The sequence below is a fragment of the Gallinula chloropus genome, assembly GCF_964237585.1.
Source record: "Gallinula chloropus genome assembly, contig: HAP1_SCAFFOLD_241, whole genome shotgun sequence".
Lineage (NCBI taxonomy): Eukaryota > Metazoa > Chordata > Aves > Gruiformes > Rallidae > Gallinula > Gallinula chloropus.
In genome coordinates, this window is record NW_028168098.1 from 40,853 (window position 1) to 67,305 (window position 26,453).

Below are 26,453 nucleotides of genomic sequence, written 5' to 3' on the forward strand. Positions count from 1 at the left end.
GGGAGGGATTAATGTAAAGTACTTCCTGGAGGTAATTTGCATACCCCTGCCTTTTCTTAGAAACTCTAATGAATATGTATGTGTTAATCTGTATCAGTAGGAGAGATGCGGCTTTAACCAGCGCACACAACCGGAGCAGCGATGCCTGGTGTCTGCTTCATCAGCACCAAGGCTGGGGAGTTCTGATCCCGCCTTTTCATGGCTTCACCAGCAGTGGGATTAGCTGAGATCAGCCCTTGCAGGGTTCATCCCCCACGAGCGCACTGGGGTTCTCCCCATGCCAGCAAACAGGCCCCCGTGGAGAGGGAATGAGGGGAGACGGGTGGGTTTTGCCCACCCATACACTGAGAAGGAGCCACACCGCAATGCCCTGATGCTCTCCATGCACGGTCCCCTGTAGGGATGTCAAAGCACCTCTCCAAGGAGGGGACCGGGGGTTGGGGGGGGCGGAAACTGAGGCACGGTGGGTATGGGGCTTGCAGAAAGCTCCATATGGAGGCAGACCTCATCTCCCCCTCCCCACACTGGCCTCCCATTGCCACATGGCCTTGCACCTGGGTGTGACGCCCACCCATCTCACCTCTTCCGTGGGTGTAAACCTGACTCGCACGTTGTAGCGCTGTCCAGGAGTCAGGGTCCCAGCCGAGGGCAGCACCTCGAAGACACAGCGCTGCTTCTTCCTCTGCCGAAGCAGCTTTTGTTTAACGTATAGTGGCAAATACTTGTCCACCTGGGCACAGGAAGGAACCTTGTGAGGTCTCTTTGGTCTGTGAGGACAGACCCTCAAGTTCCCACAGTGCTCTGAAACACCGTCACGGCGCCAAGAGCACCCACATCCAGACCAGATGTGGCCACTACAGCCTAGAACTGGAGGGAAAACTTGTGGGCAGGGCAGGCAGACGGGTAGGCACCGTCCTTGGAGGAGGACGAATGGGTGAAGGTGGCAGAGAAGCGAAGCATCAGCTGCTCAACAAGTCCAGGTGAACCAGCCTTGCTCCATACCCTCCAATCTCCCTCCCACGAGCTGTCCCCACGCGGTGAGGCACCCACAGTGGCAGAAAAGGCACGAGAGGCACAGAAAACCCAACTGAGAAGTTATGTGTCACGCATCGTCCCTGCCTCACCTTCACAACGGGCTCATTCACAGTGATGGACCATTTACAGGGGACCTGGAGTTGGTTGTGGAGCTGGATGGTTTCCTCCTGACACTGTCCACATTGGACAGCAGCAAACTCCAGTCTGTCCCTGGAGATGCAGAGGGATGGCACAGCCACACTGGCACAGAGGCGGATGGGAAATGTGGGGCCTTCTTCTGCCTAGTGAGGGACAGAGCATCCAGCTGAAGGTCCAGGCAACATCTGCTGCTGCCCCCAACCTGACAGCTGCCTCGAAAGGCCGTGCTGACACAGGGAGGTGAGGAAGGATACAGTACCTTGATGGGCAGGACAACATTCACTTCTCCCACCGGCAGGTTGGCACTCTGTGGGTCAAAGCGCACTTCAAACGTCTCTGTCTCGCAGAAGGGCAGGTTCTTCACGCAGCCCAGATCCACACTAAAACCTTGAATGGGTGAAAATAAAGCAGCTGAGATACACCAGCAACGTGAACAAGTACGTTCAGACCGTATGGGTGTCCACAGGACTGTCAGGCAGAAGGACCCTTTGTGTCTCCAGAAAAGACTGCCACTCCTTCTCTCTTGTCACCGCTCAAACAGAAAGGAATTTCACAGCCTGAATTCAAGACCCGCAGGGTAAAACAGAAACCCATCAGCTGAGGAGCACCAGCAATTCCTTCACCAGGCTCCCAGGAAGGATGCGCAGACCTCTCCAAAGAAGTTCCAGGGAAGATTTCCCTGTACCGTAGTGCTGCTTGGAAGACAATTTAGAGGAGACACCTGACCACCCTTCAGACGCAGCAAGTCACCATCTGATGGTCCTCAAGGACCTGTTTTGAAAGCCTGTTTTGACCACACAGGCTGTTGTCTCAATAGAGGCTAAAGCAGCACTGTGCCATTACAAACTCTAAACAAAGCGCTTCCAAACCACCAAGGGTCTTGTCTGCTCCCAACACAAGCTCATGGAGCACACAAAGACACTCAGGAGATGCTCCTGGTAGCCAAGAGCAGAAGATGCTGAGAGGTCACCATGGTGATCAGCCCACGGAGCCCCCGCAATGAAGCGTCAGGACAGCCCAGGTGGCTGGACACTGCGGGCCAGGAGAGTTCTGGCTGCAGAGCACCGAGCAGGGGGGGAAGGAAGAGAAAACGATGCAAAAGAGCACTCAAAACCCTTCCCCGTGGCCCCAGCTCATCTGTCAGAGACAGGTCCTTCAAGCCCGCGGGAAGTCTCTCCAGCATGGGTTACCGGTGCCACACAGAGCCCGTCCGTTGGCGCAGAAGGACGCGGGGAGCTGCCCGGGGTTGGTGATCTTCACGACGTGCGTGTGGATGTCACCAAGAATGACGTGGCCGAAGTCCAGGACGTACGCGGGCAGCTCCACTCTGGAAGGAGAAGCAAGGAGAGTCCTTAAGGTGGAGGAGGATGCAAACAAAGCGGGGGCTTCTGTAGTCACTGCTGGAGAAACTCCAGCCCATGAAGCCCAAGGTCTGATCTTCTGCTAAGAAGACTTTGGTATGTCACAGGGCACCCAGGTCCAAGGTTTTATCAGCTACTAACAGGTTCTTAGAATAAAATGAGTTTAAAACAGACACTGGGCACAACTCCTCTGCTGTGAAAAGCCACTGGAAAAAAGTCCTCAGGCTGCTCACTGGTAGCACGTCCAAACTGTCAGGATCAACCCCCTTCTCAAGTGCCCAGCTATTCCCAGAAACAAGGAGCTCCCAGGAGCAGGGGCGCACCACTGTGCGCTACCATCAGGGTACAGGAGCCCTACTAACTTGAGAAGCCTCCGACGAGCACGCTGGTCAAAGGCAGCGTCCTCTGGGGAACCGGAGGAGAGAGCTTTCTGCTGCTCCAGGGCGTGCTGCTCTATCAGAATGTTCTCCATCTCCATCTGCAGACGAACATCCAGCTGAGGAAAACAAAGACAGTGGCTGGTTAGCAAAGGGAAGTTAATCCCACCCTGCTCTTGGTAAGAAGCAGGAACAAGTCCTTCACTCTGAGGGTGGTGAGACCCTGGCACAGGTTGCCCACAGAAGTGGTGGAGGCTCCATCCCTGAAGACATGCAAGGATGAAGCTCTGAGCAACCTGATCTACTTAAAGGTGTCCCTACTCGCTGCAGGGGGTAGATGGCCTTTGGATGTCCCTGCCAACCCAACAGAGTCTATGACGAGGTCCTTCTGCCCAGCTGCTCAGTCTGCCAGGACCATATCTGAAGGGAGATGAACTCCAGCACCTTTGCCTGCTCAGCCACCTTTATACAAGCTGATCTGACCAAACAAGTCAAGGATCATCCAGAGCTCCAAGTAGCTGCCTGTCCCCAGCTGCTGCCAGGGCAGCTCAGACAAAAGCTCTCTCCATGAGGGAACAAGGTCAGCGCTGAGAGCTCTTGGAGACACATCTCAGTCACTTGAGCCCAGTCTTCAGGACCTCCCCCTCGGGCACTCAGGAAGCTCAGGCACCCACGGGAAGGACCACTACCAGTGGAGCCCCATGTTTGTGGCCAGCCCAGGGGAGCCAGCTGAAGCGTGCAAGGGGGACAAGTGACACAGGGAGAGGGTGGCCCCTGCCAAACAGGGCAGCAGCCAGTCTCACCACAATGCCAGAGTCGTCCATGGGTGGCTCTGTGGCCGTGGTCTCCCCGACAACCACCGCGTCGTCTCTCTGGATGTCTCGTCCTAGCCTTGCTTTTGCCTCTTTGAGGATCTGCTCGTAGTTTTTGTTTCCTGAAGGAAGAAAACAGTCACAAATAGAAGCATGGGCACAGTGGCATCCCCATTAAAGCTGGGAAGCTCCACACCCCCAGCATTGGCCCTTCCCACAAACACATTCCTCCAGCAACTCATGGAAAGAGGATGCTGCTTTTCTTCTATGTTCTCTCCCACCCATCTTCCTCCACACATGGGAGCATCTCATCCCCCCCACCCCTGCCCAAATCCCTGCCAGCCCACGTTACAGCTTTCCCAACACTGCTTTCTAGCTGTCCTCTTTATCCAGGCCACCAACAGATGACACTGGCCAGGATGGCTCTCTGGAGCAAAGCCCATGTGCTTCTTGAAAGCAACCAGAAGAACAACAGCCCTGAAACCTCCAGCCTTGGTGGAGGTGGGTGTGAGCTGCCCTATGAGCACGACGACACAGGGGGGCAGAAAAAGACCCCCACGGGACCTCCCCGAGGAGCAGTCAGACAGTGCTCACCCTTGATTCTCCTCGGAAGGTCCAAATAAATCCTGGGAAAAGTCCCCTCTCCTTTCAAGGTGATCTCTTCTGGCTCCAGGTGACCCACTTGGATCTGGACGGTCCTGCAGAAGACTCCAGGCACTCCTGGCAGGTGATAGACAGTGAGCACTTGCTCTCTGCCAGGTCCAATGTAACCCTGGAGGTGTGGAAGAAGAGGAGGGGAATTCAACCAGAGGGCTTGGCGGAGGGGTGGCTCAGACCACCGTTACACTGAGATGAGAAGGCACGTTGCAGGTTCTCACACAACACATCGCCTTCCAGCTTCCCTGCACCCAAAAGCTCAAGTCTCCTACACCGGGCTGTGGTTTGTCCTCCTGCCAACACTGCCCACCCTCTGCCAGACCCAAGCAGCAAAGAAAAGCCCTTCTGCCAGCTGCTGTGGAGGAGGAGCGGCGTGCCCAAACTCTCAGCAGGGCCAGCAGCTCCTGTCATGGCACTGCAGTGGCTCCCAGGCTGCTGTCCAAGAGCCTGACCTCTTACTCATGAGCCCAACCAACAGCTCCTGCCTGGGTGGTTACACCGAGGGTGCATGGCACTATCTAGACTCACAGTGACCTGCAAACTTACACCCCTGGAAAAGCAGAGGCAGATGCTCGGACGAGGTCCAGGGATGAAGGGGTTCCCCACAAATCCCCTCCTCACTGGGCTCCTAGAGAAGAGCTGTCTGAGCCTGGAGTTGGGCTCATGCCAACCAGGTTGAGAGCCAATACAAACAGGTGGCAACACTGCTCAGGGGACAGGGCACAGCCACACCTCTTCTCAGCTCACTGGGCTGGACCTTCAGCTCCTTGCTCCCCCCCACGCCGCAGGGAGAAGCTGCTGAGCAGGACACATCCTGCCTCTTGGTCCCCGGAGCCCCGGACTCCAGCTCCCAACACGGCGTCTGCAAAAGCAACTCCTGCCAAGCTGCTGGCACAGCAGCAACTGCCCAGGGCCAAGCAGAGCCGCGTCCTCTGGAGCAGTGTCACCCCTCGCAGGAGACCAGCACGAGGACATGTGAGAGCCATTTGGCCTCCTCTTCCCATTCCCAGGAGGGACATGGATAGGAATGCTGCTTCAGCTGAGGGATCCAGGCAGAACTGGGACAGGGGATGCTATGAGCTGGAGGAGCGAGGGGCCGGCGCGAGTTCCGACACAGGAGCTGCGTGCCCAAGAGAGGGACTATTTATGTCCTTAGTGCTGACAGGAGGCAGGCAGGGACCTGGAGGAAGTCCCGTCCCACCACCCAACCCTGAGGGGAAGGAGACGCTCAGGAGACCTTGCACCATCCCGCTCCAGTGCCGGTACCAGCACAACTTCACCCAGTACAATTAGGACTCTGCTTGCCCAACGTTTTGTTCCTCCCCTATAACCCCCTCCTGGGCAGCCTGATGTGGAGCCAGCGTCAACCCCTCGTGCTACTCACAGTGCTGGGCAGGACCAGGGGCACGCCAGGCTGAGGACTGTCCGCGGTGGCCGTGCTGGGGCTCAGCACCACGTAGGTGAATCCCATCTTCCCGCTGTTCCGCAGGGTGACCTCTGATTTGGTGACTTCGGTAAACAGCTGGAGAGAAGACAGAGGGGCGGGAAACTGAGGACACACATCTGGATGTTGGCAATCTGCTCCTGCTGACACTGGGATGAGAGCCGATGGACACAATGCAGGAGAGAGGCAGAGGAAGAGGAGGGACGGGCACCTGACTCTCCCAGGCCAACCTGAGGAACCCACGCAGATATTTATGGCAGCGCGCAGAGGTGCAGCAACCACCTCAAAAAGGTCAGTAATAAACTGGGGGATGCCCCACTGCTGGAAACATCTGGTCAGGGTGAATGAGACTCTGAGCAACCTGACCTAGTCGAAGATGGCCCTGCTCAGTGAAGGTGGACAAGATGACCTCTAAGGTCCCTTCCAGCCCATGGTAACATTGTTCCTGGTTCCTTTTGTTGCTCCATGGAGAGCACTGAAAGAGACCGTCTCCTTGGACCCCAGGATCTGGGAGCGGATCTGCAGATGGATGTCTCAGGGCACATCTCCCTGGAGATCACCGCCTGCCCTGGGAGCCAGAGTTCATTGAAGAGGAGCGATTCCCAGCTTCAGGAAGGGCAATGGAGATGACCATTAAAACCAGCTTGGACACAGGACCTGGCACCCCAAAGCTGCACCTCCAAACCAGTGAGAGTCCTGGACCTCAGTGGGCAGCCACCTGCCAGGGATGGTCTCAAGGATTCCTGCCAAGAGAAGCGCCTGGTACCTGCAGCCCGCAGTCCATCTCCGTGCTGTCCAGGAGGTAGTGGATGAGCGAGGCCTCCCCACGCAGGGCAACCTCGTAGGTCGGGCCTCCCTCCACACGGCACAGCACCGTGACGCGGGCAATGATGTCTTCATGGCCAAAGAAGGTGACCCTGACCCGCTCGCTCTCGCCCGGCTGCAGCACGCCGTACAGCGGCAGGATGTGGAAAACCTGGAGGAAGGGGAAGAGACACTGAGACATCAGGTGTGGAAATGGGTGCAGGAGAGGAGAGAGCCACAGCTTGGAGCAAAGGACAGACATGGCTGGAGGGCCTCTTCCTCAAACCCAGTCTCATCCTGCAGCCACCCCGCTTGCCAGTGGAAGGACCATGGGAAAAATCTTCTCCCATACTCAGTAATGAATGCGTTAATTAATACTCCACGTTAGAGTAATTTGGGAGGTCTCTTGGCAGCCAGAAGCTCTCTCTGCTGCAGAACGGGCCTCTCACTGCCTCCAGAGGAACACCAACACACGTCCTTAGGGCCACCAGTGTGACCACGGAAGAGAGACAGGTTCCCACTCACCTCGTCCACCTCAATGGTGGGGAGCTCCAGACTGACAAATGACATCAGCTGCCTGATGGTCACAGAGCTCTGAGTCTCCACAGTGCTGTTTGCCTCCGCAGCACCCTCTGCCTCCGCAGCACCCTCTGCCTCCGCAGCACCCTCTGGTAGAGGCTGGAAAACAAGTGCCATGGGCTGCAGTAAGCAGCAGGTGGGGCTGAGCCAGACCACTCCGCTCGTGGCTCTACCACCTCATGAAACCAGGAAGCAGCTGAGATGGGACCTGGGTGCAAGCCAAGTACAGGTATGTCCCTGCCAATGCTTGAGCATGGGTCCAAGCCCACCCGCAGATGAGACACGGGCTCAAACTGTACATCCTACACGCCAGCTTGCAGGAGGAAGCGGGGTACACCAGGTGCTCGGGGCCGGCAGAGACCCCCAAGGGTTCCATTGTGCAGCCTGGTGCCAGCCTGGGCCTGTTCGCTGCTGCCCGAGGAACATGCCAGAAGCCTGATGCCTGGGACAGGGCAGGTTCTCTGTGACAAACCAGGAGTCCAGCTGCAAGCAAAACTCCACCAACAGGAAAATAAGGACTTGGGAAGTGCTCGGCGCAACTCTCCTGTTCTGGGTGGTGCTTAGTTTCATCTCCTGCACTCATCAGCTGAGGAGCTCAGCTGGGACACTCTTCTCCACAGGCACCTTCCTGAAGAAGGCAGCCGAGATGGGTTCCTGTCTTCCAGCAGTGAGGAGCTGGTGTTTAACCTCAGAGGTGCCACTGTCCAAAAGGAACCTTGGCCCTGGGCTTCTGACCCCCTGTTTATAGATGAGGGCTTTGTGGTTGCTCTGGAAGTTCAAGAGGTGAAGACATGCTTTGTGCTACGGCCTTGGCCTCAGCAGAATCTACTAAAAAGATTTATGGGGCATCTCCCCAGGAGATAAGGTACTGGGGAGGGCAGAGTCTTCTCATCTTTCGATGCTTTTTGTGGTCTCTACGTTTCCAAACCCAGCAAAGCTTCACCAAGCACGTGTTCCCAAAGATGCTGACAGCACTTTCCTAGGCCTGTGGTGTCCCACAGAGGTTACATGTGCGTGCGTTACTCTGAGGGTGGTGAGGCCTTGGCACAGGGTGCCCAAGGGGCTGTGGAAGCCCCATCCCTGGCAGGGTTCAAGGCCAGGTTGGAAGGGGCTTTGGGCAGCCTGGGCTACCAAGGGTGTCCCAGCCCATGACAGGGGGTGGGATTTGATCTTTACAGACCCTTCCAACCCAAAGCCTTCTGGGATTCCAACTTCTCCCTCCCCACAGGCCCGCGTCCAGCTGCTGGCCCTGCTGCCAAGCCCGCTCTCCAGGCAGCAGAAGGAAGGCTGGCATGAGCACGGGCCTTCTGCAGTAAGCTGGGGGAGGCAATGCTGGTGAGAGGTGTAGAAAAACACCTACCTCTGTTTCCAGGGTGTCATTTGCATCTGGTGGCTGTGGGACAGAATCCCCCACCGCTGACAGGGCTTCAAATAGTTCCTCCACACTCCCATCCCCGAGGATGCTCTCTGAAGGCACTGGGCACTCCAGCACCGCACGGGGCACCCAGGTACCTCAGCTGCCTTCGGGCAGCCTGACTTCTTCTGGGTGAGAAGGGAGGTGCCTGTGCCAATGGGGCACACGCACCGGGAGCACCTGGAAACTCTCCAGTCACACACCGGTCTGGCCACCATTCTGTCCATCTCACCGTCAACAGCCCTGACGGTTGATTCCCTCCATGTCAGACTCATGTAAATTATCATCTGATAATTTACAACACCAACAGTGCTTAACGTGGACCAGAAAAATAGATCTGACATGCTGCCCTTCTGCCGGGCTCTTAGTGAGCAATGTGAGGTGTTAATAGTTTGGAGACCGTCTTCATTTCCAGCTCTGCCACAAGGATCACATGGTGTCTCCTGAGGGACCCTGAGAGAGCACATTACCGCTTAATTAACATGCGGAGCAGAAAAGGGAGCTGTCCTAATGGCCGCAGCGCTAACGAGCCAGCAAAGGGGCAATGCCAAACCCTTTGGAGCAGAGGATCCTGCCAGAAGGACACTCACGACCCTCAAGGCAGCAGAGCTGGGTGACTCGGCATCTGCTGGAAGAACCAGCACCTGCGGGCTTGCGTCCAGCAGAGCCAATTGTTCTAGGACTCGGAAGAGCTGCCCCTCAATGGGTAACTTCGCTCCGTTTCCCGGGGCAGTATGGAAAAACCATTGGCTGCTGGAATTCAAACTGCCCGGAGTCAACTTCTGACCTATGCAAGAGAGGCCACAGCGGGAAGAACCGCTCGAAAACGCCTTTAGAGATGCGCTACAGCACAACTGAGAGATTGCTCTTGGGCTTGGAAAGCACAGGCCAGCACTGGGTGGCCCTGATGCCCAGGGACGTTGGGACAAGTCCTCCTACTGACACCTACGGCTGCACCCAAAGCCGCAGCAGAACCCGCCGGAACACACAACACACAACGAGCGCCGGAACACACACAACAGCCGCTGTGTGAATGCCATGGCCAGCAGAACACATGAGAACTCAGTTCAAGGTGGCGCTTGCCTCGAGCCATGGAAATCCCCACCTCAAGCTGTGCAGAAGCCCCACTCCCTGGGCACCTTCCCTGCCTGAAGTTGGGAGGTGCTTTTTCCACAAGGGAAAGTGAAAGGGATTTGTCAGATGCTACACAAACCATCTCAGGCTTTGCAAAGGACAAACGGGACAGCGGACGAAGAGCTTCAAGGAGAGGTGCACGTACCTCAGGTGGCTTGTGGAGTCGTCCACCAGGAACAGCCACTGGTACTGGACGGGCAGCGGGCTGCAGTTGGTCATCCGGATGTGGCGCTCGTGTTCAGTGTCATTCAAGACACAGCCAAAGTCCAAGGTTGTGGTCTGGAAACGGAGATTCGGGAAGAAGACTTCTCCCCGAACGGTGACTTGCTCTTCATGAGGGTGTTCAAGAAACTGTATCTTCAGAGTTCTCTCTGCTTCCCAGCTATTCCAACCCTCTTCATAAGCAGGGTTAAACCCGATGGAGAGATTAAGTTCCTTCCCAATCCCCAGCTTCACGGGCTGCAAGAAGATGAAGAGTATTAACCACCGGTATGATGAAGTCCCAAGGTCTGGTGGCACAAAACACCTCAGTGTTCAAAGTGCAACCCCAACGTGGGCTTCTTGCTTCAGCCTTTGTTTTCTTTACAACATGCCCCCGACCATGCAGCACAACTTTCTTCTCTGAGACTCTCAGGCTCACCCCCTTGTGCTCTGCACCCATAATGCAAGAGGGAAATAAATCCTGGCGTGCCCTGACTCTAGAGGAACCCCTTTGTCTTCACACTCAACATGAGCCCTAGGGCACTGTGCCCTCAGCCTGGAGAGGGCTGATCACCTGCATGGCAGCGGTAGCCGTGCTTCCAACACGTCTCTAGCAGAGCCCATGTTTGACACCTCCCACCACCAGCAGCGCAGGTGCCAAGCACCTTGGCCTTCCCAAGGGCAGAGCTGCCCTCAAAGAGAGCAAGCAGCTCTTCAGGTCACCCAAGGAGGGCTTCCAAGAGACACCTTCACCACACGGTTGGCCCACACCTAGTTGCCTGCTCCTAGTTGTCTTAGAGCCAGGAGGTATTTCCCCAATTGAGCTGGTCTTTTCTCTCCTTTTCAAACCTGATGCTGTTCAGGCCAACTGACTGCCAATTCAAAGGAATAACCACCTCTCCCAGAGGGCTTCCCAACGGAAACGCACCCCCACCCCCCTCCCTCTTCAAACCCCACTAGCGGGAAGGTCTGGGGCTGCTCACCTGGTCTGGCAGGGGCTGCTGGGACGCACTGCAGACCCAGAAGGGTTGCTCTACCGTCAGGACGATGCTGAGCGGCAGGGAGGAGGTGTTTTTTAAAGAGAGAGGCTTGTATTGAAGGCTCAGGACATCACTGGGTTGCTAAAGACAAGGGGAAAAAACAGGGAGGGGGGTGAGTCACCGCCCTCCAGTGAAGTTAAGCAGTCCCACCTCTAAAAACATGGTCGCTTTGCTCACAGGGTGCCTCATGGGGGGGTTTGGGGGGGTGAGGAGGGCGTTTGGCATCGCTCGGCCACAGCACCCTGCTCTCCCGCCCCAGTCCCAACACAGGAGGATGGCTGTGTGAGGCCCATGCTGTTCTTGTGGGTCCCACACACCTGGCCATGGGCTCAGCAGCTCTATTTTGCCTCCAGCTCAAGAAAGGCAAAATAGAGCTGGAGAGATGGTCCCCAAGCCCACAGGGGAGAAATAATGATCTCAGTGTTGACGGCAATAGCTTGGTCCTGCTCAAACCAATGGCAAAGCCCTGAGGACTTGGAGAAGATGTTTAACTTCCTTCCCTGAAGGCCATCACACCCCTCCGTGGGCTTTCAGTCCTCAGCCATGCTACTAAACACCAGGACCCAACCCAGAGACCTACCTTCTCCACCCGGAAAGACATTGCTCTGGGCGACACTTGCAGGGTGGGAGCAATGAACTCGCACGTGACATCCACTTGCATTATCTGTCTCTTCCCAAACTGGTTCCCCACGATGGCATGACACAGCAGCCGCTCCTTCACTACCTGTGGGCAAGAGTCACACGTCACCCACCAAGTGCCAGCAGGGAGCCCCGAAAACACAATGGAATTTGCAAGTCGTGGACACAGAAGGAATTTGATAGCCTGGATAAACCCATGCCATGGGATCTTGGCCATCAACCCTCCACAACTATTACACTGCCATAAAGCTACAGTCACTGGTCTCCTTGGTAGTCCTCTCTTCATGCTCCATCCTACTTATTCTGCTCTCCCAAAATCCTTAGTGCTACACCCCAACGTCCACAAAAGGCACCCACAAAGTCACGTGGAACTGGAATAATCCCCCCCCCCCCGGCAAACGGTTATCGCCAGGATGTGCCCTGCTGCTCAATACGATCATCATGCTGAAAAACTTAGTTTCTCTGCCCTTCCTTCCCTGTAACCCACCGTCTGCCCCTGTTCCTTCAGCCCCTATTTTGGTATGGGCAAGTTGGCTTGATGGTAGCTACAGAAACACCCCAAAAAAACCCCTTGGGAACTGATGGTGGCCAGCAAGGAGCGCAACTGGTGCTGACATGGTCACTCAGGGCGTTGAGATATTTTCTTGAAAGCATTTGTTCATCTTCTCAGGGAGAAGTCAAGGGGCTGCAGGAGAAGCCCCAGTGGAGGTGATGCGATGGGGAAAGCTCAGCACCCGTGGGGGACCTCACCTGAGGAGTGCTGGAGGAGCCTTCCAGAGTCATCTCCATAGTCTGGCCTGGCATCAGCTCCATTGTCAGGGGTTGAAGCTTAAACACGGGACTGGCAGGTCTGGTGTTCTTGGAGGAACCTTTGCCCTTGGTTTGGATGGCAGGGAGACGACCACAACGGGGAAATGGGGGGAAACCTTCCGTTCTCCAATAGAGCCGATGGATGCGTCGTCCTGCGTTCGTTATCTTGAAGCGGTAACAACAGGGACCCAGGCTAGAAGAGAAGCAGAGATGGAAAATGGCTCAGGAACTGCCTCTTCCCAGCACCCACCTGGCTTCAGTGCCCCGCTGGCCTTATCTGACCACTCACCCAGCAACAAATCCACCTCCAAAACCACTGACCCAGCTCAAAGTTACACCAAGGGCCAGACCCTGGTTGCCCCTAAGTTTATCAGCATCCAGCAGCCAGTCTGTTTGCGCAGAGCAAGGAAAAACTTCACCAAGGACATCAGCAGCTCAGTTATTCCCCCTCGTCTCTCCCATCCCTTCAGGAGCACCCAACTCCTCATCCCCAACGTATCATCCTTGGGCTGAACACTGAAGCTGGGTTTGTATTGTGGGAAGCCAGATGTGCTGGAAGAACGTGGGATCAAGCGATGTTTCCCCGACACGAGCACAGCAGCAAGACCAGATGGAGCGGCTGAAGGACCAGAGCAACAAGAGATGAAGAACTCCAGCTCGATAGAAAGCCAGATTAATATTCCATGGAGATTGATTCCTTCACATCAAGGAATGCTGACTGCAGGCCAGGCTGGAGGAATTATTTTACCCCCTATAAATCTGAGCACGGCCAGGAAACAAGAAGCTCCTGCAACAGTTGGTGTCTGTCCAAGGGATGGAGGATGAGCTTGCAAACCGCGTGTCTGCTGCACGCAGCGAAAGGCAAACGCAGCAGCGACAGCAGAGAACAAACCAGCCCTGGCCACAGGCTGCTCAACAACAATGGGCCCGAGCTGGGCAGGAAACGGTTTCTGCTGCCGACAGCAGCGGGGGAAAGCTTGGAGCAGAACCTGCAGCTCTGGGAAAGCCCAACTCATCTGCCATGCTCCCTGATCCCACCTCAGCTCACCCGGTTGCAGCCCGGCAGCTCCACAACCCGCAGGCCAGGAGGTGAAGGGGGGCAGAGGACACGAAACTCGGTAGCCTTGTCCTCTGCGTTGTGTAGCTGAGCTGTGGCCGCATGGAGCACAGGACATGCTGGACAAGTGTCCCAGCTGACGTGGATGGCTTGTGGGTGCATATTTGCACCCCTAAAATCTATTCTAAATGCTTAAGGTAGGATTAACCTGCTGGCTCTAACCAAAGGTTAGGGTATGGGAGAACTGGGGACCCTCTTTGGCCAGGGAAAGGAACAGGCACCTGGAGAAGCTGATTCCTTCTCCCAGGAATGCTCCAAGAGGTCTCAAACACTGTGAAAAACCTTATTTCCCTCCCCTGTTCACAAGAACCTGCCAGCTTCAGACACACATGGTAGGATCAAACCAATCCTCTTCTCTGAGCTAAGCTCTTGCCATTAACCCTCTCCCTTTATCCCACCCAACCTCAGGAGACTTCTCCTCCGCTCCCTTTCAGGGCCGGTCCTGCAGTCACCATGGCTGCTCCGTGCTGTGGCAGCTGGCAGAAGAGACAGCAAGGAAAACAGGCAGGAGAAGGGAGGAAAGAGTATCCACATCTGATAGAGAGCAGCCTGGCAGGGGACAGGAGAGAGACAGCAAGCTCAGAGATGATACAGGGGAAAGACAAATTCTGCTGCTCCTCCCGGACTCCCTGTGGCAGAAGGGAAACCAAACAGCGCTGGTAATTTAGTCAAGGAGTTGCTAACAAGCTACTGCCAAAGTTCTCTGCCGCTGCCAGACGATACTCCACAGCCAGGGAAGAAGCCAGCAAGGCTACTGCAAAAAGTACTGTGGACTGTGTTTCTACTTGTAATGTCACGTTTCCCAGCTGGAGGCTTCTGGAACCTGCTGTTTTCTTCCAAATCTTTACTCCATCAAGCCAGAAAATACATGGATTCTAACCCAGGGCAAGTCGGGAATGATTTCCCAACTGGTGTCTGGCTCAGTGGCTTTCTGAGGGAATCTAACAACTTGAAAACCGCCCAGGAAACATTTCTAAAGGAGTTCCTGGGGCTTCAGTGGCACCGAGCCAGGACCTGGAGTGCTGGAGGAGAACCGGCCCCAAGGATTTCAGCAGAACTCCTCCTTGCTGGGCCCATGGCAGAGCCCGGAGCAGAGAGATAACTTACCTGAAGTGGGGGCCCAAGTTGAGCTCTGGAGCAAGTTTGTCCATGACGATGGTGGTGCCAATGCCAAAAGCCTGGATGAGGACATTTTAGCTGTGGCTGTTCTCTATGGACACGATCACCTTGTCCTTGAATTGTTCAATGTCATCCAAGTTTGCAATGACAGCCACAGCCATGTCGGTCTCGGGGGGGATCACTCCTTTACTGGGCTCAATCCTGCAGCGCGAGCGTTTGCCAGCCTGTAAGACACGGCAGACGCTAAGTGAGCACGGACACCATGGACCCTGCTCTCTTCTGGGGTGCAGGAGAAAGGACTAAAGACACGAGGGTAAATACATAAAGGCTTCGTTTCCCTAAATCCAAGCGTCTGGAAACAGCAACTACACTGGAGCTTGTATTGCACCCTCCTTTAACAGACCCACTTCCTTAACCCTGCTTTGCCCAGCCCAAGGGATGCTCATCCTCGGGAAAAACTTTATTCCCCTCCAGCCTCCCCTTGGGAGAGCACACCAAGGCAAGCTGCATCTCTCCTGGCTTCCCCACAGACGGGTTTGCACAAAGGCTCGAGGCCAGGACTGCTCAAACCCCACTGCAGCAGCCACACAGCCAGGGGATACAGCCGAGAGCCTGAAGGATAAACTCTGCCAAACAGGTTGAGTAAAATCCTGGTGCCCAAAGTCTTCTTTCCCCAAGAGTTGGGCAGTGCTTCCCAACAGCCCCCCCCAGGACTCAAGCACTCCATTCCCACTGATCATCAGCCGCAGTGAGGTGTCCTGGTGCTCTCTGCTTTGGGAAATACAGCTCTGAATGTTTACAGAAGAGCAGTGAAGAAACAAACAGGAAGAAACCTGCCAGCTGTGCCCCGTGGGCACGGCCACAGCTTCCTCTCTCTTCCACTCTCTTCCTCTTGTTTTTCCCAGATCGCCCTTTACGCATGGGGCGATCAGGGCGCTGGACCCCCCAGTCCTCCTAAAACCACATTCACAGGGAGCAAGCTGGCAGCAGAGCAATGGTCTCCACCACCAGGAGGAGCTTGAAACAAACGCAGAGAAAGTAGGGAGATGGTCAGGAAACCCGTGCTCCTTTCAGGAGAAAAAGGCTACGGGCTTCTCTTCATCTCAGAGCTCCAAATACACAGCTCAGAGCAAAACACCTCCCACAATGTAAAGCCAGAACTTGTGAAAAGGACCTGGGATCAATTTCTGCTCAACCATCCAGGAAAACTCCCTGCCTTAGTGAGCGGTCCCCCAGTGCTGGGCTCCTCTTGCTGCGCTGCGGTGGAATACCTTGCTGCTCTCTCAGATAGCGACATGGAAACATCACGTACAAAAATCAAGTCCCAGGCTGCTATGGAGCCATCATTTCTGTTGGGAAATATCCCCACAGATACTTACCACCTCTGCCCGGAAGGACGCAGGGATAACACTCTGGTTGGAGAGGTAGAGAGTGCGGGAAGCGTCTGCCAGAACTTGGATATTGCCAAAATCGATCTTGCTGGGATACACGTGGACAACTGGTCCCTCTCCAATGGCCTTCAAGCTGATGGCCTGCTCCAGGTAGGGAAGATTAAAAAAACAAAGACAAGGGAAAGTTTAAAGAAGAGATGGCTCTCAGGGCACTCCTAGACTGGGGGATGATTATGGCTGTCGGACGTTTGCAATCTTGTAACACCAATGCAGGAGCCCTGGAGCAAGTGTGGCATCTACAGTGATCCCATCAGGAAGCCACAGGCCCCTGTTACTGGGGGATAAGGAAAATCAGCTCCCCACACTTGATTTTCCCCCTTGCTCAGCTCTCCTTCCTCTACCCCATGCCTGCTCCTGCTCCTTTTCTTGCTCCTGCTCCTTTTCCCACTGGATCTTGCCCCAAACTGTCCTCTAGGACTTCCAGACAGCCACACTTGGCCGGTAACTTCTTCCGCATCCCCCACAAAGCTGCCCCCTGAAAACCCGCGCGAGCCCCCAGCAAAGCAGGCTCTTGGCAGCAGAGATCACGTCCGTTGGCTGCCTCTCGGTGCTGCCTCTGTGCACTCCCAGTACTACAGGAACAAGAGATTCATTATTCATTCTGTCCCTCAAGCAGGATTGTTTTTCTCTCCAGAGTCTGAGACCCTCCAAGTTTTCTTCTTGTAGAGGCCATGATAGGAGGAGGAACATGGGTTCCTGTGCTGAGACACCTTCTCACAGCGCTAAAAACCAGGGAACTTCATCTCCTCTGGTTGGACTTCACCAGTTCCGAATCATAGAACGGTCTGGCTTGGAAGGGACCTCAAGGACCAGAGAGCTCCAACACCCTGCCACAGGCAGGGCCAACAACCTCCACGCCTGGAGCTACATAAGGTTGCCCAGGGCCCCATCCAACCTGGCCTTGAACACCCCCAAGGATGGGGCACCCACCCCTTCTCTGGACAGCCTGTTCCAGCCCCTTACCACTCTCTCATTAAAAAACTTCCCCCTAATATCTAATTTAAACCCAACAAAACTCTTCATCTGCTGTCTTCATAAAGGGGGAAAGAAAAACCCTGTTCAACAGCGTGACAGGCAATGTGACACCCATGAAAGGTGAGGAGCTTTGCTCTGGGTAATACTGCTGCACTTACACCCCCCAGCACCACTCTGGCTTTGCTTCTGGGTACCATAATGTCACAGTAGATCCTTTAGGAAAGAAGAGCATCTGTCCCTGGCAGACGGCCGTGGTCCGAGTGACCACCAGTAACCCCAGGTCTGGGTTTTACCAGCTCCTTCCCACAGAGGATGACAGAATACGCCACACCAAAGCTGGCACGCAGCCGCTGCAAGCCCAACACCAAGCGACAGACACCCAGAGGGACTCAACGCAATGCAAGGTGCGGCCGCAGACTCGGTATCCGCGCTGACGGGGTGACTTCAGAGCCAGCTCGCGCTCTGCTCCATCGTGACGCACTGCAGCCGTTCCCCCGGGGTCAGGCTGACGTCACAGGATCCCTACGGGGAGGATTTCCCACCAGTGCAGCATGTGCAAGTTGATGCTCTGCTAGCCCAGAAACCTTCAGATGAATCCACCACTGTGCTTAGGCTATAGGAAACAGGGAGAATGCCGCCCCACGGCTACAAACTCCCATCCCTGCGCTCAGTACACCCAGGGAAGCCTCTACCGGCGCTCGCGGCAAGGGAGCGCAAATGCTGCATGTTAAAGACCGACTGCACGGGCTTGTGGAGCCACTCAACCCCCTGCCAGGGAGAGCTGGGCTCCTCCAGCTGAAGCACAAGGAAAATGAAGATGACATTCACTTCCAAAGGCAAATACTTTAGGCAAGGTGAAGCTTTGAACCCAGAAGCCGTTAGCTCAAGGGGAAAAGCTTTGCAAGGAACCTGCAGTTAAACAGCAGGCTGGTTCTAGAGGGCAGAAATCCCCCTTCTCCAGGGAAACGCCCCGTCTACGCCCAAGCAACTGGTTTGTCCCGCTTCAGGCTTGCCTGTCTCTCCTATCAGCACAGCCACAAAGGCCAGGCTTGAGATGTTCCCTGGCATCCAGGGATTGAGCAGCATTGTTTCCATCTGTTTGAATGACAGTTTCAATCCCCAGCCTGCTTTCAAAAGGCCAGCCTCCCTTTCGGGTACAGAAAGCTTAAGGTTCCTGTGGCATCCATGCTCAGAGAGATGGCAAGACATCCTGAAACAGCCACTTCCAAAGTTAATATCATTCTAATCTAAAATATAATTAACTAAATTTGGTCTTGATTTCAGCTAGATGAAGCCAGGACACTACACAAGGCATTCTCCTGCCTACATCTTGCTGTCACTGCTGCTGCTGTGGATGCCTGAACGCTAACAGCATCTTTCAGGAGGCTCCAGAAACATCGTCAGGAATGCTTCACCATTTCCAAGCCTGTGCTGGAAAAAGGAAGAGTCCCTGCGTTGCAGATGCCAGGGGTGTGGAGATGCACAGGGCTTTACGCAGAGATATGATGGATACTTCTCGACGTGATGGGCCAAGCTCTCAGCGTGGTTTCTCACACAGGGTGTCCCAGTGCCCTCCTGAACAAAAGTTCCTGCTCTGAAGCAGCAGCTCCTGCTCACCTAATCACGCAGCAGAGTCTCAGCTCCAGGGACCATGCTGGGTTGCAGACTGCGCTCGTTATCCTGTCTCCCCTATCTATAATGATGTGCCACATCGGACTCTCAGACTGTCACCTGCCCAAGAAGTCCCACCAGCCTTCCTCTCCTCTAGACCTTGGCTGTTGCTTGTAACACGAACCCCTTTCCTTGGCCATCCTGGCTGCGTACTGCAGCCCCAGGAAGGATCCCTGGAATTAGGAACCTCGAGGACTCACCAGTGGGGAGTTCTTGTTCCCAAGCAAAGAGAGCACAGCAGAAGCAGAATGATGTCCCAACTTCTGGGCTTCCAGCACCAGCGGGATACTGACAGAGCTGTAAGGCATGATGATCCCAGAGGGCACGGGGCTGGAGTACAGCACAGCATCACCCTGCCTGTGCTTCTGTAAGAGACAGAATGAAACCCAACTTCAGAGCAACCGCCGACAAAACCTGCACTCCTTAACATCTACCATCGGAACCCAGCTGGGAGACCAGGATGGGCTTCGCATCCCAAAGGGGTCCAAAAGCTGCTGCATCCACAGACACACACTCCCATGCCAGCAGCCTCCTCACAGCAGCTTTTCACCACCCTGCATAAAATCAACCTAAAGACTAGAATACAAACCTCTTCCCAAAGTCTATATTCGGGAGGAGGGGGTTCTTCTACACCCAAAGGTTTGCTGCAAACAAGAACCCATCTGAATATAAACCAGCAAGGTCTTACCCCACCCCTTTGTTATTATTTTCCATCCCCTTAATAAACCCTTGGATAACTCTTGAGGGCAGATGCAATGTCAAACCTGAGGAAGGAGCCTGTAGCAGCCTGGAAGGTGGCTCTTGTTCACCAGGGTCAGCGGCTGCTCGTACGGGAAGTTTAGGAAGCACCGGTCAAATGTCACAGTGGGGTCCCGCACTTCCAGCTGAGGAGCGATGCATCTAGGCAAAGAGATGTCCCAGAGGGAATTAGAGATACTGAGAGAACGTAGAATTTGTTTCCTCCTTGAATAGGGCACAGTGAAGCGGAACACATTTGTCACTGTCAGACAGACATGTATTACCCCGACAGCAATACATCGCCTTCAGCTTCCTCTATTCCCTTTGATTCGTCCACCTCTTGTGAAGGAGGAGCAAACTCGCAGTCTCTGCACCGCAGCACCTTGCCAGCACGGCCAAGTGCTATGGCAGAGTGCCGTGCCCTGTCCAACAGCTGTCTGAGGGGAACCCTGGCCCCAGGAGGTCTGCAAAGACCCTCCTGATGGTCCCACAGCAAGCCCTGAGCTCTGGAGGAACCTTCCCACCGAGGATTGGTGCAGTATGGCCCAGTATCTCAGCAGAAACTACTCCCTCCTCTCCAGAAAAGGGGCCTGAAGAGCCTCAACTGCTTGCCCCAGCGACGGAAGGTCCGAGCCAGCCCCTGCCTTACGCAGTGGGTGGTTGTTAAAAAGAAAATCACAGCCCAGGCACTGACCGGATGGCGGAAAAGCACCAGTGAGCTGCATCCTACTGGTAATGACACCGACACCCACAGCACAGCGGGATCCAGCCTGGCTGCAGCAGGAATGACTTCCGGCTTAAGTGTGAGAACATTCATGCTCAAAAGGACCAGAGGGAAGCAGCAAAACCTGAGCTCTCCTCAGCATCAAGGACTCTGTTTCTCCTTCGGAAGATCTTGCTGTTATTTTTCCTGCACCAGTCCTGCCCTAAGCCCCTTCCCCATTAGCACGTGCCTCCATTAAGCCAAACAGACACCAGGCTGCTCCCCACATCCCAAAGGAACACTGTGCTTTGGTGGCAACCCAGCCCCACTTCCCCCACTGACTGCTTGCAGGAAGGAGGAGAAAGACAGCCCTTTGGAAGTCTGTTACACCTCACCCACCAAAGAAATAGGTCTAGAATTAATCTAATTAATAGAATTAAAGGCTGGGGGCTGTGCCTGTCCGGTGAGCACAGATGCTCCTCAACACTGGCTGCTTTCAAAGCCCTGCTTAATGAGCTCATTAAGTAATACTTCTCATTTGGAGCTGGCCTTTGTGTGAGGGGAGGAGAGACGATGCACCAGGAGAGAGGACACGCCGCGAAGGAAAGCGCCGATACCTGGCTGTGAGGGGCAGCCCCAGCACCTCCTTGCCGACACCGTCCACATCCACCACCAGCGCCAGCCTGTACTTCTTCACAGTGTTAGAACACAGGGTGACCTGGTGACAGAGAAGAGCGTCAAAGACCTTCAGCACCCCTAAAAACTATCGTTCCATGTGTGGCGTCCCCTGATTCTCCTTCCATGGTAAGGAGAAGGATTTCCCCCTAATCCTTCTGCTGGTCCATATGTAGAGCAGAGTCTGAGAGCAATAAAGGTCTCCTGACAGCATCTGCTTGGTTCAACACCCCGTGTGGTTAACAGGGTGTGTGCAAGCTGAATTAAAGCCTAATCAGACAACTGCTCTGCTCACCACTGTATTCAAATTAATCTCGGTTCTAATCTCAGCTACAACAGCGTAAATCCCGGGGCAATGCGCTGCCTCTAACCCAGCGAGTTCAGCTTTACAGCCAGGGCCAAACGCAAAGAGCCCCAGAAGTTGGGTGCAGGTCACGCCTGGCAGAGCTGCTTCAGCCCCCCCTAGGGATGGCTGCAGTGAATGCAGCTCCTCTGCTCACCGGCAGAGGGGAAACAAGTCCGGGAAGAAAAGCAAACTGCTTTACACAAGGGCATCTCTCTAATGGCCACCCGCTGTCCTCATCCTTCCTCTGCCCACGGTTAAGCCAAAGCCACAGCTCCACGCAGCGCTCAAGCGCACACGTGGCTTCCGCACCTGACCGTAGGGCACAGGATGCTCAGCGGATGGTTCTGGAAACAAACCGATGCCCCTTCACAAACATCCCAGACCAACCCAGACAACAGAAGTGCGTCTATCTCCCTCCCATCACTAAAGCCCCCCCGGACCCTCCCCACCAGTGAAGCTTCAGCTCCATCTGCTGAAGCACGGCCGGACGGATTCTCCCCACACCTTGATATTCCTGGATCCCAGGGCGCGGATGGTCCCGCTGCAAGGCTCGATGGTAAATTCGGCCGGCCTGATGGAACCTTCAACTCCCCATCTCCAGGGCTCAGGATCGTCGTTCGACAGCCAAGCAGCACTGGTAACGCTGGGCCCTCCCGAGCCGTCCCCGGGGATGCGAAGGTGGAAAGTCATGGGCACCAAGGAGGTGTTTTTGAGGCGACAGGACAAGGTGTGAGGGAAGCCTGGGGAAGAGACACACAGAGGGATTTATGCCCCCGTTATCCCACCATTCCTGGGCTGAACAGCCCCTCACGGTAAAACTGCGCCTGGAGTTTGGCTCTCTTCAATCTGAACTGCAGCTAATTGAGAAGCCCAGCAAGGAATTAATTGCCATGGAAGCTCTGTGCCAGGCTGGTGATGGAGATCCCTCCTTGGCAGCTCTGATGCCCAAAGCCATCAGTTTTTCTCTCTCAGCTGCCCCGACACCGGCACCAGTTACGTCTCTCATAGGAGCGAGCAGCCAGACAGAGCATTTACTCCCAGAATCGGATCCATAAAACTCCCCATGAACACCCCCGATGGTTTGCAATATGGAAGAGCAGGTTGGCACCAAGGAGAAGCTGCAGTAAAAGCAGGGATGGATGAAATGGGGAGCTACAGCCCGATGCAAAGCCCTCTGATGCAGTTTTGTTAGCTGGATCCTTACGGCATCTCCTGTTTCAGGGCGACCAGATGGAGCACGTGAAGGTTTGCAGCCCACTTGGCAGGAGCTGAGCCTGACACTGGCTGAGAAATCAGCAGAAGCCGTGTCTCACCTTCCCTAACGAACGGGGATGTCTGATTACTGCTCAAAAAGCTCTGACACCAGCTTTCCCTGCCGCACCAGTGGCATAACCCCACTCAGTGGGGATGTTCTGCAGAGGCAGGAGACCAGCCAAGGAGAAGACATCTGGTTTGGCTGGCCCATCTCAATAATGGCCCTTCCATCAATCCACAATTGATTTCCCATTAAAAAACTCAGCTCATCTCAGGAAAAAGCCTGTTGTGAGGCAGAGATGGAGAACCAGAACCTGCATTTCAATGGAGCTCTGGATGCTCAGCCACCAGCGCTGCTGGCACAGCAGAACTGGGCTTTCGGGGTGGGGGGACACAGGGAAGAAGCTCTGCGCAGAGCTATGGCTTGGGCATATTATGGGGTAGGTGATAACAAGGTGCCCTCCCAGCACTAATTAACATTTCACACTAAGGGTCAGGGGACTGAATGGCTCCTGTCCTCCCAACATTTATCCAGAGCAGCTCCAGGCTGGTTCACAGCTCCATCACCCTTCTCCCCCTCCAACGTCTCCCTTTTCCCCCCACCCCAGCGTCGCTCTTCTCCCCCTCCCAGGCATCGCCCTTCTTTCCCCCGCCAGCATCACCCTTTTTTCCCCATCTCCCATTCCCGGGGCCTTTCAGGGACTGATACCCTCATGGCCATGCTGCTGCCAAGGGTATCAGTCCTGCTTTTAACACCCTGAAGGCTGCTGCTGCAGAGGAACACACATTCTGGGTGCTCTGAGGTTCCAAGCGCCCCGTTTCGGTAACGCATGGACCTCTCGGCCCGTGGTCCAAGCCCAGGGCGCACTCACCGAAGGAGACGTCACCGAAGCAGAGGGCAGGCACATCGAAGTGGAACGTTGGTCCAATGACGCAGCCACTGTGAGGACAGACAGACAAGGCACTGGCTGAGTTAGAGAACTGCAGAGCTTTCAGCTCTCCCTGCTGCTTGGGCGGGTAAGAGCTGGTGTCAGAACCACGGCAGCTTTCAAACCAGCCCCTCACACCCTTGCCCTCATCCATGGGGACAGGAGGTGGCCAGCAGCTATCAGATGGGGCTTAGGGCACAGTGTCACGCAGGATAGGGCAAATCTATGCCCCCAAGTTGGCTCAATGAGGGGCCCCAAACAAGCGATGGCTCCGTGACTCAGTTTCCCCATCTGTAACACATGGGTAGAGATGCCCGCACAAAAGTGGACTCAGTGGAGTAACCCTCCTCAGGTTCCCTTCTCAGCTGGAGCCAGCGTTTCCTTTGAGTGTATGGGCGTCTTCTCAGGAGATCTGGATCCACACAATTATCAGGATCCTGGGGAGCGCACAGACACCTACCGACCACAACAAGATCAGCAACAATTCTACACAGGAATGTATCAGCTTCTCACTGCTCACACAGCCAAGAACAACACCTCTTAAACCAAACACGGGGCCCTGAACCCACCACACCTCCTCTCCTGTCCCTAAAATCAGCTCCAAACTCTGAAACTTGCCATCGCTGCCTGAAATCGGCCCTTGGAGCCACACACCATTCGTGAATTCACCTCATGGCTGATGCCACCCGAGCCCAGCTCCGCCTCTCAGTTAAATCAGGGAGCACAGCAAATGGTGCCTTCCAGCTTTAGTCCCGTCCCGCACACGAACGCAGCCCAGCATCCCGCAGGAGGGACCCACGTTCATCCGTGGTGTCCCACTTGCAGCATCCCTTTTTAAGCACCTAAGAAACAAGCACTCAAGGCCCTGGCTTTGGATTCCATTTAAAGAACAGTCACCTACGATTTGGGCACCTGGCAGGAGTTGCCTCAACTCTCAGACCTCCATCAGCAGGAGATCCCTGCCGCTGCTGAAGTTCTTCCACAAGGACTTCAGAGGGTCAGACTCAACCTCCCAAGCCCTAACAGCTTACTTGGGATGGAGGGAAGGGCACAGCCCTGCTTTCCATCACAGCACTTGCCAGGTTGTGAGTGGGGATCACACTGGGAAAGTGCCAAGGACGAGCCTTGCCAGGAGGCTCCCATTCCTACTGAGTGCGCTGGTATCCAGGCTCGAGTCAAACCCAAGCAGCTGCCCAGAAAGTCCAGGCAAGGAGCCAACCCAGAGCTCTGTGCCCCACAGCCGGTAACAGTGCGGCTTGCAAGGAACTGGGGGGAAACGCGGATGTTTTGGGAACGATCACATCTTATGGCAGCATTAGTGGACTCGGGGGTTCTTGCTGAGTGGGAAGGATAACAAAGAACTGCTCAAAACACTCATCCTCGTTCCCTTCTTCATAGCCCAGTGTCCCACCAGCCAGCTCACATCCAACTGGCAGTTGTTCTCCGCATGGGACTAAATCCAGCGCTCAAAGCCTCCCGAGGAGCGGGGCGCTCAGCTCGAGCAGGCGGGTGTCTTGAAGCTCCAGTTGGTCACACCGACTCCCCGCTCTCTCTTCAAGCAATAAACTTCTTGTTCTGTTTTCACCTGTTTCTCTTGCCTCACCGGCAAAACCCACTGCAGATTCCTTTCATTTCGTGGCTACCTTGATCTAGCAGGAGGCTGCTGGCCGAGGAGGCACAGCCAGCCCCACATCTTGCCTGCCTACACCACACTATCCCACCAGCCCATGGTTATGACCCACTGGGACAAGTTTATCCGCTGCTGAGAGCCTGAGAAAGGAGCTTTGACTCTCTTAGCAGCCTTTTCTCTTTCCCCCCTCGGCTCGGTGCAGATTATCTTCTGCACCAGCACCGACCCACGGGATGATGCCCGAGTTCTTGCTGCAGAGAGCTCCCAGGCTCCTGCATCGGCGCTTTTCCAGCTGCAGGAAGGAGGCAGCGCAGCACTCGCTGCACAGGAGCTGGGAGGACACCCTGTCCCAACACAGGTGTGTGAGGGATGACACTGAGCCTGCTGCTACCCAGGTTGGGTGGATTCTTAACAGAGGATTATAAAACACAAAATCACCCAGGCTGGCCTGTTGCTCAAGGGTCTCCAAAGTGCTTTTGGCCTTGCTGTGCCTTCACGTGGGACATCACAGACCCATCCCAGACCCATCTACAGCCCATCACATGCCTGCCGCAACCCAAGGGGGAAGGAGCTACCAACTCCTGGTACCCACCCTGGGCAGCAGGCATCTCCACACCTTTCCTGTACAAGCTCCACTTAAACTTTTCCCAGCATGGGTAGTCACTTCCAGCCCCAGGATCATCACACTGGGGTGTCAAAGGATCACGATAGGAACTTGTCGCCGCCAAACTCTGTGCCAAGAGTGTCCTGGAAAGCTCCACCAAGAAGGCCAAGGTGCTTCCCACAGGCACAAGTCTTTCAGAGTTAAACAGGGTATAGTGAGGGTGTAGGAAGGAAGGAAGGTCATCACCCCTGGGTTGCAAGGTTCAAACTGGAGCCAAGGTTAAATGGTCTCAGCTCTTAACCTAGCATCCCCACGCCAAGACCTCCCACAACACCTTTTTCTCTCTGCTTCGCCAGAAAATGAGGCAGGTGGGAGATGACTACCCAGAGATAACTCCAGATGTGCCCACCAAGCTCCTGTAACCTCCCCACTCACCTGATAGTCAAGGTCACAGGCTCAGGGGATCCATTCACATTGAACTTGAATTCTTCTGTGAACTGCCCCAGGATGGTGGAACTGAAGGAGATCTGGATGACCTGGAGATCGCCTGGCAAAATCCCTCCCTCGCTGGGGAGAAAGGTGAAGCAGAGCCCAGAACTGTAGCTGGAGGAACCAAGCTGAAGACAGCTTGGATGAGTCCTTTGTTAAACAGCACCACCTGCAGCAGGAAAGCAAAATGGAAATGCAGAAGGACATTTCCTTTAGAGAAGACCCATTTGCTTTCTAATTCAACACTGAACACCTGGAAGGCAGAAGGCAAAGGAAATACAACGGGACAAGTTCTGCCTTTGGGTTT

General features: G+C 55.0%; 1 pseudogene across 1 annotated transcript in view; it reads right to left on the minus strand.

Annotated features, from left to right (window-relative positions):
- The window catches only part of LOC311204808 (hydrocephalus-inducing protein homolog), a 55,015-nt pseudogene that overhangs the window by 16,507 nt on the left and 12,055 nt on the right, over positions 1–26,453 (minus strand). Inside the window, exons 10-34 of the transcript in view lie at positions 26,093–26,315; positions 23,367–23,434; positions 21,745–21,980; positions 20,837–20,937; positions 20,211–20,334; positions 19,040–19,131; positions 17,952–17,967; positions 17,401–17,457; positions 16,061–16,213; positions 14,670–14,905; positions 12,386–12,638; positions 11,577–11,720; positions 10,940–11,077; positions 9,866–10,214; positions 9,212–9,408; positions 7,154–7,306; positions 6,591–6,800; positions 5,765–5,902; positions 4,318–4,495; positions 3,715–3,845; positions 2,897–3,030; positions 2,364–2,500; positions 1,433–1,560; positions 1,125–1,316; positions 581–730 (exon numbers count right to left, since the gene is read on the minus strand). The product of the transcript in view is annotated as a hydrocephalus-inducing protein homolog (transcript). The remainder of the gene's footprint in view (positions 1–580; positions 731–1,124; positions 1,317–1,432; positions 1,561–2,363; positions 2,501–2,896; positions 3,031–3,714; positions 3,846–4,317; positions 4,496–5,764; positions 5,903–6,590; positions 6,801–7,153; positions 7,307–9,211; positions 9,409–9,865; positions 10,215–10,939; positions 11,078–11,576; positions 11,721–12,385; positions 12,639–14,669; positions 14,906–16,060; positions 16,214–17,400; positions 17,458–17,951; positions 17,968–19,039; positions 19,132–20,210; positions 20,335–20,836; positions 20,938–21,744; positions 21,981–23,366; positions 23,435–26,092; positions 26,316–26,453) is intronic.